The sequence below is a fragment of the Pan troglodytes genome, chromosome 23, assembly GCF_028858775.2.
Source record: "Pan troglodytes isolate AG18354 chromosome 23, NHGRI_mPanTro3-v2.0_pri, whole genome shotgun sequence".
Taxonomy (NCBI): domain Eukaryota; kingdom Metazoa; phylum Chordata; class Mammalia; order Primates; family Hominidae; genus Pan; species Pan troglodytes.
The window spans coordinates 25,003,988-25,019,293 of record NC_086016.1 but is presented as its reverse complement, the minus strand read 5'-3'; the positions used below and the strand labels follow the sequence as shown (position 1 = coordinate 25,019,293).

The 15,306-nt window shown below is 39.6% G+C and overlaps 1 pseudogene; it reads right to left on the bottom strand.

Moving 5' to 3' along the window:
* Nucleotides 1-13,624: 13,624 nt before the first annotated feature.
* On the bottom strand, nucleotides 13,625-13,974 carry LOC104003702 (ATP synthase-coupling factor 6, mitochondrial-like; annotated as a pseudogene).
* Nucleotides 13,975-15,306: the final 1,332 nt, after the last annotated feature.

Here is a 15,306-nt window from a genome sequence, read left to right as displayed (position 1 = left end):
TATTGAGATGATCATATAGATTTTGTCCTTCATTCTGTTGATGGGATGTATCACATTTATTGATTTGTGCATGTTGAACAACCCTTGCATTCCTGAGATAAATCCTGCTCTATTATGGTGTATTTTTTGATGTGTTGTTGGATTCAGCTTGCTATTATTTTATTGAGGATTCTTGTATCTCATGAGGGATATTGGCCTGCAGTTGTTTTTGTTTTTGTTTTTTTTAAATTGTGTCTCTGTCTGGTTTTGGTACCAGACAGAGTACTGACACTCTGGCCAGAGTATGCTGGCCTCACGTAATGAGTTGGGAAGAATTCCTTCCTCTTCAATGTTTTGGAATAGTTTGAGGAGACCTGGTGTTAGTCCTTCTTGGGAATTTTGGTAGAATTCAGCAGTGAAGACACCCAGTCCTCAGATTTGATGGTAGAGTTTTTATTACTGATTGATATGGTTTGGGTTTGTGTCCCTGCTCAAATCTCATATCAAATTGTAATCCCCAGTGTTGGAGGAGGGACCTGGTGAGAGGTGATTGGATCATGGGGGTGGATTTCCCCCTTGTTGTTCTCATGATAGTGAGTGAATTTTCACAAGATCTGGTTGTTTAAAAGTGTGTAGTGCCTCCCCCTTCAGTCTCTCTTCCTCCTTCTCTGGCCATGTAAGACATACTTGCTTCCTCTTCACCTTCTGCCTAAGTTTCCAGTGGCTTTCCCAGTCATGCTTTTTGTACAGTCTGTGGAACTGTGAGTCAAGTAAACCTCTTTTATTTATAAATCACCCATTATTGGGTAGTTTTTTTATAGCAGTGCAAGAATGGACTAATAGAGAAAACTAGTACCAGAGAAGTGGGGGATTCCTATAAAAATACCTGAAAATGTGGAAGTGACTTTGGAATTGGGTAATGGGCAGAGTGTGGGGGGCTCAAAGGAAGACAGGTGAGGGCAAGTTTAGAACTTCCTAGAGACTTGTTAAATTGTTGTGACCGAAATGCTGATGGTGATATGGATAATAAAGTCTGGGTTGAGGAGGTCTCAGGTGGAGATGAGGAACTTATTGAGAAATGGAGCCAAGGCCACTTTTGTTATGTGTGAGTAAAGAGATAATCTGAAACTGGAACTTATATTCAAAAGGGAAGCAGAGTGTAATAGTTTGGAAAATTTGCATCCTGGCCATGTGGTAGAAAAGAAAAACCCATTTTCTGGGAGGAATTCAAACCGGCTGCAGAAATTTGCATATGTAAAGAGGAACCAAATGTTGATAACCAAGATAATTGGGAAAATACCTGGAAGGCATTTTAGAGACCTTTGTGGCAGCTGTCCCATCACATGCCTGGAGGCCTAGAAGGGAAGAATGGGTTTGTGGGCCAGGCCCAGGAACCTGTTGTTTTGTGCAGCCTTGAGGCACTGCTCCCTGCCTCCCAGATGCTCCAGCTCCAGCCATGGCTAAAAGAGCACCAGACACATCTTGGGTCACTACTCCTGAGGGTGCAAACCATAATCCTTGGTGGCTTCCACATGGTGTTAAACCTGTAAGTGCACAGAGGGCAAGAGTTGAGGCTTGGGAGCCTCCACCTAGATCTTAGAGGATGTATGGAAATGCCTGGATGTCCAGGCAGAAGTCTGCTGCAGGAGTAGAACCCTCATGGAGAAACTCTATTAGGACAACGCTGAAGGGAAATCTGGGGTTGGACCCCCCCACACAGAGTCCCCACTGGGGCACTGCCTAGTGGAGCTGTGAAAATTGGGTCATAGTCCATCAGACCCCAGAATGGTAGATCTACCAACAGCTTGTACTGTGCACCTGGAAAAGCCACAGGCACTTAATGCCAGCCTGGAAAGCAGCTGTGGGGCTGTACCCCACAGAGACACAGGGGTGGAGCTGCTCAAGGCCTTGGGATCCCACCCCTTGTGTGAGCATGGCCTGTATGTTAGAGTCATAAGAGATTATTTTGGAGCTTTAGGATTTAATGACTGCCCTGCTGGGTTTTGGACTGGCATGGGGCTTGTAGCCTTTGTTTTGCCTAATTTCTCTCTTTTGGAATGGGAGTATTTAGCCACTGCCTGTACCCTCATTGTATCTTGGAAGTAACGAACTAATTTTGATTTTACAAGCTCATAGGAAGAAGGGAATTGCCTTGTCTCAGATGAGACTTAGGACTGTGGACTTTTGAGTTAATGCTGGAATGACTTAAGACTTTGGGAGACTGTTGCAAAGGCATGATTGTATTTTGCAATGTGAGAAGGACATGAGGTTTGGGAGGGGAGGGGGCAAAATGATATGGTTTGGCTTTGCATCCTCAATCAAATGTCATGTTGAATTGTAATCCCCAATGTTGGAGGAGGGACCAGTGGGAGTTGATTGGATCATGGAGGTGGACTTACCCTTGTTGTTCTTGTAATAGTGAGTTTTTGTGAGGTCTGGTTGTTTAAAAGTATGTAGCACGTCCTCCTTTACTCTCTCTTCCTTCTCTGGCCATGTAAGACATGCCTGCTTCCCCGTTGCCTTCTTCCATAATTTTAAGTTTCCTGAAGCCTCCCCAGCTATGCTTCCTGTACATCCTTGAAACTGTGAGTCAAATAAATTTCTTTATAAAGTACCCAGTCTCCAGTAGTTTTTTATAGCAATGTGAGAACAGACTAATGCACTGATCCAATCTCATTACTCACTGTTGCTCTGTTCAGGTTTTCTTTCTTCCTGGTTCAATCTTGGTAGGTTATATGTGTCCAGGAATTTATCCATTTCCTCTAGGTTTTCTAATTTGTTGGCATATAGTTGTTCATAATAACCTCTAAAGACCCTTTGTATTTTTGTGGTATCAGAAAATTACCATAGAATGGTAATGTCTCCTTTTTGTTTCTGATTTTATCTATTTGAGTCTTCTGTATTTTCAGTCTAGCTAATGGTTTGTAAATTTTGTCTTTTCAGAAAACCAACTTTTCCTTTTGTTGATCTTTTTTTTTTTTTTTTTTTGAGACTAGGTCTCACTCCAATGCCCAGGCTGGTGTGCAGTGGTGTAATGTCTGCTCACTGCAAACTCCACCTGCTGGGTTCAAGTGATTCTCCTGCCTCAGCCTCCTGAGTAGTTGGGATTACAGGTGCCCACCACCACATCCAGCTAATTTTTATATTTTTAGTAGAGACAGTGTTCACCATTTTGGACAGGCTGGTCTTGAACTCCTGACCTCAAGTGATCTGCCTGCCTCGGCTTCCCAAAGTGCTGAGATTACAGGCAGGAGCCACCGTGCCTGGCCCTTTCGTATTTTTGTGTCTTGATTTCAGTTAGTTCTACTGTGATCTTTATTCTTTCTTTCCTTCTTCTAATTCTGGGTTTGGTTTGGTCTTGCTTTCTAGTTCCTTGAGGTGGATCTTTAGGTTGTTTATTTAAAATATTTCTATGTTTTCGATATAGGTGCAGAAAGATTGCTATAAGCTTCCCTTGTAACACTGCTTTTGCTCTGTCTCATAGATTTTGGTATGTTGTGTTTTATTTTCACTTGTTTCAAGAATTTTTTTGATTTGCTTCTAATTTCTTCCATGACCTAATGGTTGTTCTGGAGCATGTTATTTAATTTTCATGTATTTGTACAGTCTCCACAGTTCCTCTCATTATTGATTGCTAGTTTAATTCCATTTTGGTCTGAGAAGATAGGTAATATAATTTCAATTTTAAAATCCTTGGTGAGATTTGTTTTGTGGCTTAACATATGATACATCCTGGAGAATGTTCCATGTCCTGATGAGACAAATGATATTCTTTAGCTGTTGGATAAAATTTTCTGTAAGTGTCTGTGAGGCCCATTTGGTCTGTAGACCAGATTAAGTGCAATTTTTCTGTTGATTTTCTTTCTAGATGACCTGTCCAGCACCAAAATTGGGGCGTGAAAGTCCACAGCAATTATTGTATGGGCTCTATCTCTCCTCTTCAGCTCTAGTAATATTTGCTTTTTATATCTGGGTTCACTAGTATTGAGTACATGTGTATTTATAATCATTATATCCTTTTGCTGAGTTAATCTCTTTGTCATTATATAGTGACTTTTTTTGTATCTATGCTCTTTTACTTGAAGTCTACTTTGTCTTACATCAGCATAGCTATTCAACCAGTCTATATCTTTTAATGGGGGTATTTAAACTATTTACATTCAAGTTTATTACTGTTAGGTGAGAACTTACTCCTGTCATTTTATTAATTAATTTCTGATTGTTTTGTATATCCTTTGTTTCTTTCTTCCTCTCTTATTGTTTATCTTTGAGATCTAGTGGTTTTATATAGTGGTAAAATTTGATTCCTTTTTCTCATTTGTCTATCTGCTCTGAGTCAGTTTTTTAGTTTTGAGTGTTTTCATGATGGTAAATATTGTCCTTTTGCTTCCAGAGGTAGAAACTTCTTACTTCTTATAGAACTAGTCTACTGGTGATGAATTTCCTTAGTTTTTGCTTGTCTGGGGAAGACTTTATTTCTCCTTCATTTCTGAAGGATAGCTTTGCTGGGTGTTGTGTTCTTGGCTAGCAATTTTGTTCCTTTCCACAGTTTGAATATATCATTCCATTCTTTCCTGGCCTGGAAGATTTCTTCTGAGAAATCTGCTTTTAGTCTGATGAGTAGTCCCTTATATGTGACTTGACACTTTTGTTGTTTTTAGAATTCTCTCTTTGTCTTTGACTTTTGACAGTTTGATTATAATGTACCTTGGAGAGTACCTTTCTGAGTTGAATCTATTTGGGAATTTTTTGAGCTGTCTCTATCTGGCTGTTTATATCTCTTCTAAAACTTAGGAAGTTTTCAGGCATTATTTTATTAAATAGGTTTTCTATGACTTTCCCATTTCTTCTCTTTCTGGAACTCCCAAAATTTGAGTATTCTTTCACTTAGTGGTGTTCCATGTGTCATGTAGGCTTTTATAAATCTTTTTTCTTTGGGTTATTTCAAATGACTTCTCCTCAAGTTTAGAAATTCTTCTGCTTGGTCTAGTTTATTGTTAAAGGTCTCAGTTACATTTTTTATTTCATTCATTGAATTCTTCAGTTTCAGAATTTCTGCTTAGTTCTTTTAAAAATATCTATCTCTTTATTGAATTTATCATTCAGATTATAAATTGTTTCCCTGATTTCTTCATATTGCTTGTGTTCTCTTATATCTCACTCAGTTTCCTTAAGAACATTAGCTTGAATCCATTTTCAGGCACTTCATAGATTTCTTTTTCTTGGGGTATGTTACCGAAGAGTTACTGTGTTCCTTTGGAGGTGTCATGATTCCTTGGTTTTTTGTTTCTTGGGTCCTATGTTGAAATGTGTGCATCTGGTGCAATGGTTGCTTCTTCCAGTTTTGTGAAGTAGCTTTCATAGGGAAAGACTCTTCCTATACCTGTATCTATAGTGTTGGTTGGGTAGGATCCTTTGGCTTTGGTTTTGGGTGGGTGCCATAGTGTAAACTCCTTATGATTTATTCAGCTATAAGCAACATCAGTGGTGTCTTCAAGTCCCTCAAGTGGCTTATGTTGTTTTTGAAGGCTGTGGTGAGGCTTTGCTGAAAATGAGGATGCTTGTCCTCAGGCTCCTAAGTGACAGGCTTCCTGATGGCTCACCTGGGTGGTGGCAGTGATGGACTGGCACTTGGGCCCCTGTGCAGTCTGTGTTGGTGCTGATGATGGTGGCAGGGGAGCCCTGGGCAAGTTGGTCCTTAGTTCTCAGGTTCCACAGTTGAGTGGAGTGTGCAGGCACTGGTGGTAGTGGTGGCAGGCCCCAGGTGACTTTTTATTTTCTTAATAATATCACGTAGTAAAAGTTTAAGTTTTGATGAAGTCCAAAATATCAATTTCTTTTTCTATGGTTTGTGCCTATCTAAAAAACCATTACTTATTCAATCGCCTTGATTTTAAAAAACATTTTTACTGAATGTAGAATTATTGATTTACAGTGTTTTCTTTCCTTTTGCATTTGCATATGTCATTCTAATGTTTTTTGACCTCCAGTTTCTGATGAGGTGTCAACCATTAAGTGTGTCATTATTCCCTTGTATGTACATTATTTTTCTTTTACTGCTTTCAAAACTTTTTTTTTTTTTTTGCTTTCAGCAGCTTCACTATTATGTACCTAAGTGTGGTTTTCTTTGTGTTTATTCTACTTGGTGTTTTGTAAGCTTCTCAGATCTGTAAAGTAACATATTCTGCCATACTTGGTAAGTTTTCAGTCATTTTCTCAAGAAAATTTTTTCTTATCCTTCTATTCTTTTTCTGTGACTCCAATGACATGTATGTTGGACTGCTTGATATTCTATCACAGATCTCTGAGGCTTTGCTTCTTTTTCTTCAATTTTTTCCTTGTTCTTGGGTAATTCTTATGATATTTAAATTCACTAGTTTTCTCTTCTGTCACCTTAAATCTGCTGTTGAAATTCTGTAAATTTTCCATTTTAGTTACTAGCTTTTCAACTCTAAATTTTCCATTTGGTTCTTGTCTATAGTTTTAACTTATCTGTTAACAGGACCTATTTGTTCATTCATTAATATCACATTTTCCTTTACTTTTGGGACATATTTATAATAGCAGTTTTGAAGTCTTTGTTCATTAAATTAACATCTGAGCCTAGAGTCAGTTTCTGTTTATTGCCTTTTCTCTCCCGGAGTGTGGGTTACATTTATTTCCCCATGTCTTTGTATGTCTAGTACTTCTTGGCAGAAAACTGGCTATCATATGTAATACAATGTAGCAGTCTGTTTTGTTTTTCTGGGGCTTGCTGTTTCTTGTTTTAGTAGGCAATTAACTTTACTGGACTCAAAACTGCAAAATGTTTTATGCCATCCCCCATACCCACTCTGTAATGTGCAGCAGCTGATGTTTTTGCTTGTTTTTTTTTTTTTTTTTTTTTTTTTTCTTAATCAGCTTCCAGCTGCTGCTAATTTAGTCTGGCTTTCTGGAGGTTTCTCATGTACCTGTGTAATTTGGCAGTCAGCCAAAAATCTGAACAAAATTTATACTCTGATTTGGGGGCTCACTCTCTCTTTGGTTCCTTTGTTTTTGGAGCTCCCACATACATTTCCAGTTGCTTTACTAGTCCTTAGTTTTGTCCTTTGACCCCTGAAACCAGTAAAACTTCCGATTTCTACTGCCTACATTGTGTGAGTTGAAGAATGTACTCAGTTGAAAGCACAATTAACTCACAAATCTTACCAGGTGCAGTTGTGTCTTTCCAGAATAGATCTCATTCTAGTTTCTGCTTTTTTCTAACTGGTATCCCTGGGGTCTCATGCATGCATATGTGCTTAGTTGTCAGCCAGGGGTTTGAGATTTTTATGTCTTATTTTAAATCCTTCTCTATCTCGAGGACATAAAGATACTCTATACTTTCTTATAAAAGTTAAAAATGTTTGCCTTTTATGTTCAGGTTTTAAATCAATCTAAAAGTATTTTTGTATACAGTAGGAATCTAATTTTTTTTATCCATATGATAGTCAATTGGCCCTCCTTTCTTCAGTTACCTGCAGTGCATCAATGTCATCAGTAAAGTGTCCATATATGTGGTGTTTCTGGGCTTTTCCCCTCTTCCACTTATCAGTGTTTATCCCTGTGTCAAAGTCACACAGTATTAATTATTACAACTTTATAGTGTCTTAATATTTAGTAGGGCAAGTCTTTTTATTTGATAAGAGTATCTTTGCTATTCTTTTACTTTTACTCTTCTGCATATATTTTAGAATCAGCCTGTCAAATTCCTCAAAAGACTGTTTGGATAAATTTGGAATTACATTCAATATAGATCAATTTGGGAATAACCAACAGTTTTGGGATATTGAGTCTTCATTCATTAACATAGCTTTTCTCTTCATTTATTTAGGTCTTATTTTTTCATAGAGCTTTAAAAGGTTTACTATAAAATCTTTAAGGGGTAAACTCTTGAATAAGGTCCAGAGTTAAATAGTGGAGAGTTACAGGTGTCTGTTTGCCCCAAACAGACTGATGGTATCTCAGCCATCTCAGGATTTGGGGAAGTCAGCACAAGGATCAAAAGACTGAGAAAGTTTAACTTCTCCTCTAGGATGTTTTTAGTACACACATTATATTTATAAGGAAACATATTGTAAATAATAGAGTGATAATGGCCACTTACCTGAGCCTTATTATAAACAGAAACAAATATCCAACCAATGCCATAGAGTAGAAGTACAGCCTGAAACCAAGAAGAAAAAGAGCAATTAAATCAGGATCTCATCTAGGCCAAGCTTGAAAAGGAAGCTTATTTCCTGTTTGTCTTCTGCCTAATGAATGTGTCATTACTGGGGACCTTACCAATAAAGGTGCTTGGATACATTTTCCAGCACAGAAACTTAATTTGCAGGAACATGATCTTTACTTGTAAAAGGATACATTCTTAATTCGGGGTGGTTATTTGAGCTGATTTTCAAGGCATTTATTTTTAATTTATTTGTCAGATGGGAATAAAGGTGGTTTATAATTAAATTTAAGATAGTTTAAAAAAAGAAAGAAAAATAACCATTCAGGGAAGAGGGAAATAAACTATACTAACATTCCATACCATTGAAATTAAATAAGTTTGGCTCTGATTTTCTTTACAAAGAAGGAATAAGATGAGTTAAATATGTGAAGAAAGAAGATACTTGAAAATTCTGAGACCAGGCAGCTGGTTCTCACAGAACCCTGTGATGATCACCGAAGCCCCAGGTTCCTCCAGCCCCTGGAGTTCAGAAATTTTCTCTGTAAAGCTTGCCTCCCACTGGGTCAAGAGGAACCAGAGTACCTTTGGACTCATCAGGACACTTGTGCTTAAGTGGTTATTTCCTGATGTACCCAATGAGGTCTTGTGCCCTCCATCTATTAACTTCCTTCTTACCTTCTCCTGGGAATCCTCATTCCTAGCTTAGCTTCTAGCTGTGGGAAGATCTCGAAGTGCCCAGAGTGCTCTTCGCAGAGACGCCTCTTCAAGCTCCAGGCCTACCATGTAGGTGATCTGACTCCCTGTGCTGGAGTTTGTCACCTGGAGATTTATAGCCAGCAAGGTGCCCCTCCCAACGTTGGAGTGTGGTGTCCAAGTCTAAGGTTGCTTCCTAGTCACATGAGGACGTGACCCAGGAAATCCAATTTAGAGGCTTGATGTGGGGTTTTACCTGGCCCCAGGCTTGGGGCTGTTTTTCCTTGCTGCCCACATGTAGACTTCTAGCAGATCTTCAGCCCACAGGCTTTCTTGGAAGGAGCGGCATCCTGCAGATGTTCCACCCACCTTCAGAGCCTGCCACCCAGGCCCTCAGAACTGAGCCACATTTGTCATTCCGGTGCCATCAGAGCAGACTGGTCTGGTTATGAGAGAAAATGGCCCTGTTGCTCTGTATTGAGGGAGGTACATTCTTACATCTTCTCACCCCCTCACCAGGAACTGAGGATTTGGGATGAGATATGGTAAAATGTGTAGATAACTCCAAAGATGTAAAGACGGCTTGTGAAACCATTTTGAATGAACCGACTGGTTTTCTGTGGCTCCCACCAAACCTGGCCAAGCTCAGCTTCTAAAGCAGGAACTAGTACTGTCTCTGTGCCTGATCCACAGCATACAAGTTAGGAAAGAATGAAGATGGCATTCTTGGACCTCACTGGGACTGCTGAATTGGGTGGGAACCTTTCTGGAAGAGGCAGATGGGGGTCAAACCACTGCCCAATTCCAGGAAGGGGCCACAGGTAGATCTCAACAACTGCAGCAAGACCACTAAATGACTTGGGAAACTTAAAACCAAGTGGCTCATGGAGAAAACAAATTTGACTTACAAAAGGGATTACATAGGAATAATGTTTGGACTTGATTTCCCCACCTCATAATCAAGAAGGAAAATTTGCACCTGCTTCTAGTCAGGCCTTCATATCTAAAGCTTGGGAGGCTGTCTTCCAGCAGCCTCCACAGCCTTGGGCTCCCACCAGCTTCTCTGCATTTGGTCTGTTGATTATGTTGAAACAATGTGTATGGAAACTATGGAAAGTATAACACAATCTTACTAAGATGACTACCAGGTACCAAAACAAACAAACCCCAGAAAATTCTGAGGGGTAAATGGCGGTGAAGGCCAGGGCTTCTTACTAGGTTTTGACTGCAGAAGTATTCTTTATTTTTTTATAGTCTGAGAAAAAAGGTGAGACTCAGAAAGGATGGAGCTTTCTGATTTATTTCTAAAATGTCAAATGGTTTATACAGAGATAGGTTAATTACCAAAGAATTATAAAATCATTTATAATTTAGGAGAATAAATTCTATTTCCTATAACAAAGATATGCCACAATTTTTTAAAAATTACATTTTAAGTTCGAGGGTACATGTGCACAACGTGCAGGTTTGTTACATATGTATACATGTGCCGTGTTGGTTTGCTGCACCTATTAACTCATCATTTACATTAGGCATTTCTCCTAATGCTATCCCTCCCCCAGCCTCCCACCCCATGACAGGCCCCGGTGTGTGATGTTCCCCAACCTGTGTCCAAGTGTTCTCATTCTTCAGTTCCCACCTATGAGTGAGAACATGTGGTGTTTGTTTTTCTGTCCTTGTGATAGTTTGCTCAGAATGATGGTTTCCAGCTTCATCCATGTCCCTGCAAAGAACATGAACTCATCCTTTTTTATGAAGATATGCCACAAATTAAATAAATAATCAAATATTTATATGGTTAAAACCTGGTACTCCTGGGAGATTAATCAGAAGATTTGTAGTTACTAGTTGAATATCTCAAGGAGACTGGCTGAGCCCATTCTCAGTATGTACTGCAAAGGGCAGAATATATACATACAGATATATATGTGTGTATATATATATGTGTGTGTGTGTGTCTCTATATACACACACACACACATATATATACACACATATACATATATATCTTCATATGTATTTAATGTTAATATGGTTCCTTCCTTCCCCTCTCCCTCTCTCCCTCTCTCCCTCTCTCCCTTTCTTTCTTTGTTTCTCTTTCTCTCTCTCTTTCTCTTTCTCCTCCTTCTCCTTCTCCTCTCTTTCTCCTTCTCTTTCTCTTCTTACAGAGTTTCGCTCTTGTTGCCCAGGCTGGAGTGCAATGGTGCAATCTCAGCTCACTGCAACCTCTGCCTCCCGGGTTCAAGCGATTCTCCTGCCTCAGCCTCCCAAGTAGCTGGGATTACAGGCAGGCGCCACCATGCCTGGCTAAATATGATCTTTTCTTAACCTATCTACTAACAGTTCTTTCTTCACTGCATTCCTATTTCCTTGGAATGTAAACATTCTCTCTCCATTAATTTACTAAGTAGAATGAAAATCAGCAGAATCCTTTTGACAAGTCAAAGACTTGGCTTCTTTCCTCTATGACTTCACAAGAATTCTTTTATATTTACTCAAAGTTGAAAGCAAGTTTTTATGTTTATATAGTTTTATTTGGATAATGATAAAGATGGAGGTTTGTTGCTGCAAATAATATTACTTACATTCCACTTACCAGCCCCAATAGCAATTCCTGAAGATGCGTCTATCCCAGCCATGTCCATAATATGGCTACTGCCAATATTCAAGGCCAAAAGAGATATACCTATCTGAAAATCAAAAGAGGACTACATATCAGAACTTTTAGTCTAACTCCAAGAATTAATGCTCACAAATGCACATTCTCACTGAATTTCACATTTTCTCAAAAGGAATTATTCCCTGGGCAGAATTCCCATTAATGTTTCTTCCATATAATCTCTGACCATGAATTAGAAGCCAGGCAACAAGGAAGGAAGTGAAAAAAGTAGAATAACTGTGCTGCTGCTGCTCTTCACGTGCTCCACTGATATACAGGTTGGGCGTCCTATATCTGAAAATCTGAAATCTGAAATGCTCCAAAATCTGAAACTTTTTGAGCACTAACATGAGGAAATACTCATTAGAACGTTTTTGGATTTTGGGTTTTTTAATTTGGGATGCTCAACTGAGGTAGGAGGTGGGACTGGACTCCAGAGGCTGGGCTCAGACACTGGACCAGATTGAGGACTAGCTAAAACAGGGCCAGGGTGGAAGCAGCTTTCCAATCAGACACACCCACCAGTGTGCCATGTCAATTTACCACCGCCATGGCAACACCGGGGAGTTACCGCCCCTTTCTATGGCAATGACCTGAAAACCCAAGAGTTACTAACCCTTCTCTAGAACTTTTTACATAAACTGTCCTTTAATCTGCATGTTATTAAAAGTGGGTATAAATGTGACTGCAAAACTGCCCTCAACTGCTCCTCTCTGCCTATGGGGTATCCCTGCTTTGCAAGAGCAGTACGGAGCTGTAACACTGCCTCTTCAATAAAACTGTTTTCTTCTACCTCTGGCTTGCCCTTGGATTCTTTCCTGGGCAAAGCCAAGAGCCTTCATGGGCCAGGCCCCTGTTTGGGGCTTGCCTGTCCGATATCACAACTAGTATTATAATGCAAATATCCCAAAATCTGAGAACATCTAAAATGTGAAGCACTTCTGGTCTCAAGCACTTTGGAGAATGGATACTAAACTTGTACTTGCAATTCCCTAATGCAGAAATATTTGTAGGAGTGTAATTTGTTTGAAATACTGTAATTTAAAAATTTAACAATCTAACAGACATCTAGGATTAAGAGACTGGTTAGAATACTGTTGTACATGAATATGATGAAATATAACATAGCATACAAAAATAATAGGGTAGCTTTATTAAGTCATAAAAATAAGGTAAACAATAAATATAATCGCATTAAAATTTTATCTATGTCTATTACACTTGTGCACATATGTTTATATTTGCCTGGGAGTAATTCTACCAGTGGATATAACAATATTTCTGGGGGCTGGAATTATTGGTTATAGAGATGGAGTAGGGAGGAAATTTCAAATTCTATGCTTGGGCTGTAACTTTTTTTTTTTTTTTTAACGAATCAACACCTGTTACTTTCAAAATAAAAACTCCTAGAAGCATTTACAATGAATAAAATACCTCCTAAACCAATAATAACTTTTGAATGGAGTGGAGGTAACCACTGCAATAGAAACCAAAACCTCACTATTATGCTGCTGACATGAGACACATTTGAACCCAAATTATCAAGAGAGGCTGAAAACAACAAAGTCCTTTAGGTAAATGAAAACAAAAATAAAACAGCATCGATGATATTAATATGAAATAAAGTAGCATTCACAATCAAAGCAGGCAAGGTGTGGTGGCTCACGCCTATAGTCCCGGCACTTTGGGAGGCTGAGGTGTGTGGGTTGCTTGAGCCCAGAAGTTTGTGACCAGCCAGGGCAACATAGTGAGACCCTGTCTCTTCAAAAAAAAAAATACAAAAATTAGCTGAGCATGGTGGCATGCACCTGTGGTCTCAGCTACTTGGGAGGCTGAGGTGGGAGGATCAATTGAAGCCGTTGTCAAGGCTGTGGTGAGCCATGGTTGTGCCACTGCATGCTAGCCTGGGCAGCAGAGAGATCTTGGAAAAAAAAAAACCCAAAAGCATTAAAGAAAACAGTTTTTCAAAATAAAAGGTAAAATGTACTAATAAGACAGTTGGGAACATACATGCTTTAAACATCTTTTTTTTGTGACAGTTATGAAATGTATGTTTATTCTGAAACTTCTAACTAGTTGTACAATTGACCCATGATAAATTACCAGATTAATTTCACTTTATTTCTTCAGACCTGGGATTTTTCGATGACTTCAGATTTGGGATCTTCAAATTTGAAGTTGGGAAATGTATTCATGTCTGTTTTACCAAACATTTGCTTGAACTTAAAAAGCTCCCTCTCCAGCTCTTGCTGATACTCTGGACCAGTATCAACAGGTCCTCCAGATGTCTGTCACTTCGATTTGTATTCTCTAATCTTGTCCACAAGAGTTTCTGTATAGGATCAAGTTCCTTATTAAATGCCACTGCTGTAACACTGATGTTCCTCCACAAATGGACTGAGACTGCTGACAGAATGACAGAGGAGAAGCTGAAGAGCCTCTGAAGAGTCATGCTGATTCTATGTTACTTGCACTCGGTCCTGAGCTGCCAAAGCCACCACCGCCACCAGTCTACTTCCTAAACATCTTAGCAGTGACAAATATAAAGCAAAAAAATCTAGAAGAGGCAAATAAGTGCTTGAGTAATGGTTATTTTTACTGTTAATGTTGACTGTATCAGAATAGTGAAAACTTACTTATAGTCTAAATTGCCCAGTAATGCAGTGAATAAATAATGAAATATCTATATGATATAGTACCACGCAACTGCATATAAAGTATCTCTATCTGTGTTTATATAGACTTAGAAATATATTCTTATTACATTATTAAATGAAAAGGTAGAGTAAAAAGTCATTCATGGTTGGGTGCGGTGGCTCATGCCTGTAATCCCAGTACTTTGGGAGGCTGAGGCGAGTGGATCATTTGAGGTCAGGAGTTTGAGACCAGCCTGGCCAACATGGTAAAACCCCATCTCTACTAAAAATACAAAAATTAGCTGGGCATGGTAGAGGGCACATGTAATCCCGGGAGATGGGAGTTATAGTGAGCTGTGATTGCGCCATTGCACTCCAGCCTGTGTGACACAGCAAGACTCCATTTTAAAAAAAAGTCATTATTAATTTCATATGCATTAGGGTCCATTGCCAACTATAGGTGAGGTACCGTTGTAGGTGTTTTTTGTTTTTTGTTTTTTTTTGAGATGGAGTTTTGCTCTTGTTGCACAGGCTGGAGTGCAATGGTGCGATCTCAGCTCACTGCAACCTCCGCCTCCTGGGTTCAAGTGATTCTCCTGCCTCAGCCTCCTGAGTAGCTGGGATTACAGGCATGCACCACCACGCCCAGCTAATTTTGTATTTTTAGTAGAGACGGGGTTTCTCCATGTTGATCAGGCTCGTCTCAAACTCCCGACCTCTGGTGATCCACCTGCCTCGGCCTTCCAAAGTGCTGGGATTACAGGCGTGAGCCACTGCCCCTGGCCCATTGTAGGTGTTAAGGACACATTAGTGAGTGAAATAGACAAAAATCCCATCCCTGCCCTCATGAGGCCAACATGCTTTTGGAAAGAAGACAACACAATAAATTAGAGGATGATTTTATAGCATAACAGACAGCAATAAGCACTATATAGCAAAGAAAGGTGGGGAAGTGGCCAGGAACCCTGAGTAACAGGGCGGTCGGGGCTGACTGCATAGGAGAGAGCCAAGGGAGACCAGAAGAGGTGAGGGGAGGGACCCGTGGGGATATCCAGAGAGAGCATCCAGGCACAGGCCCTGAAGTGGAAGCATGGCAGAAACATTGAAGGATGCTGACTAGAGCTGGGGACAGGCATCCTGAGAGGGAA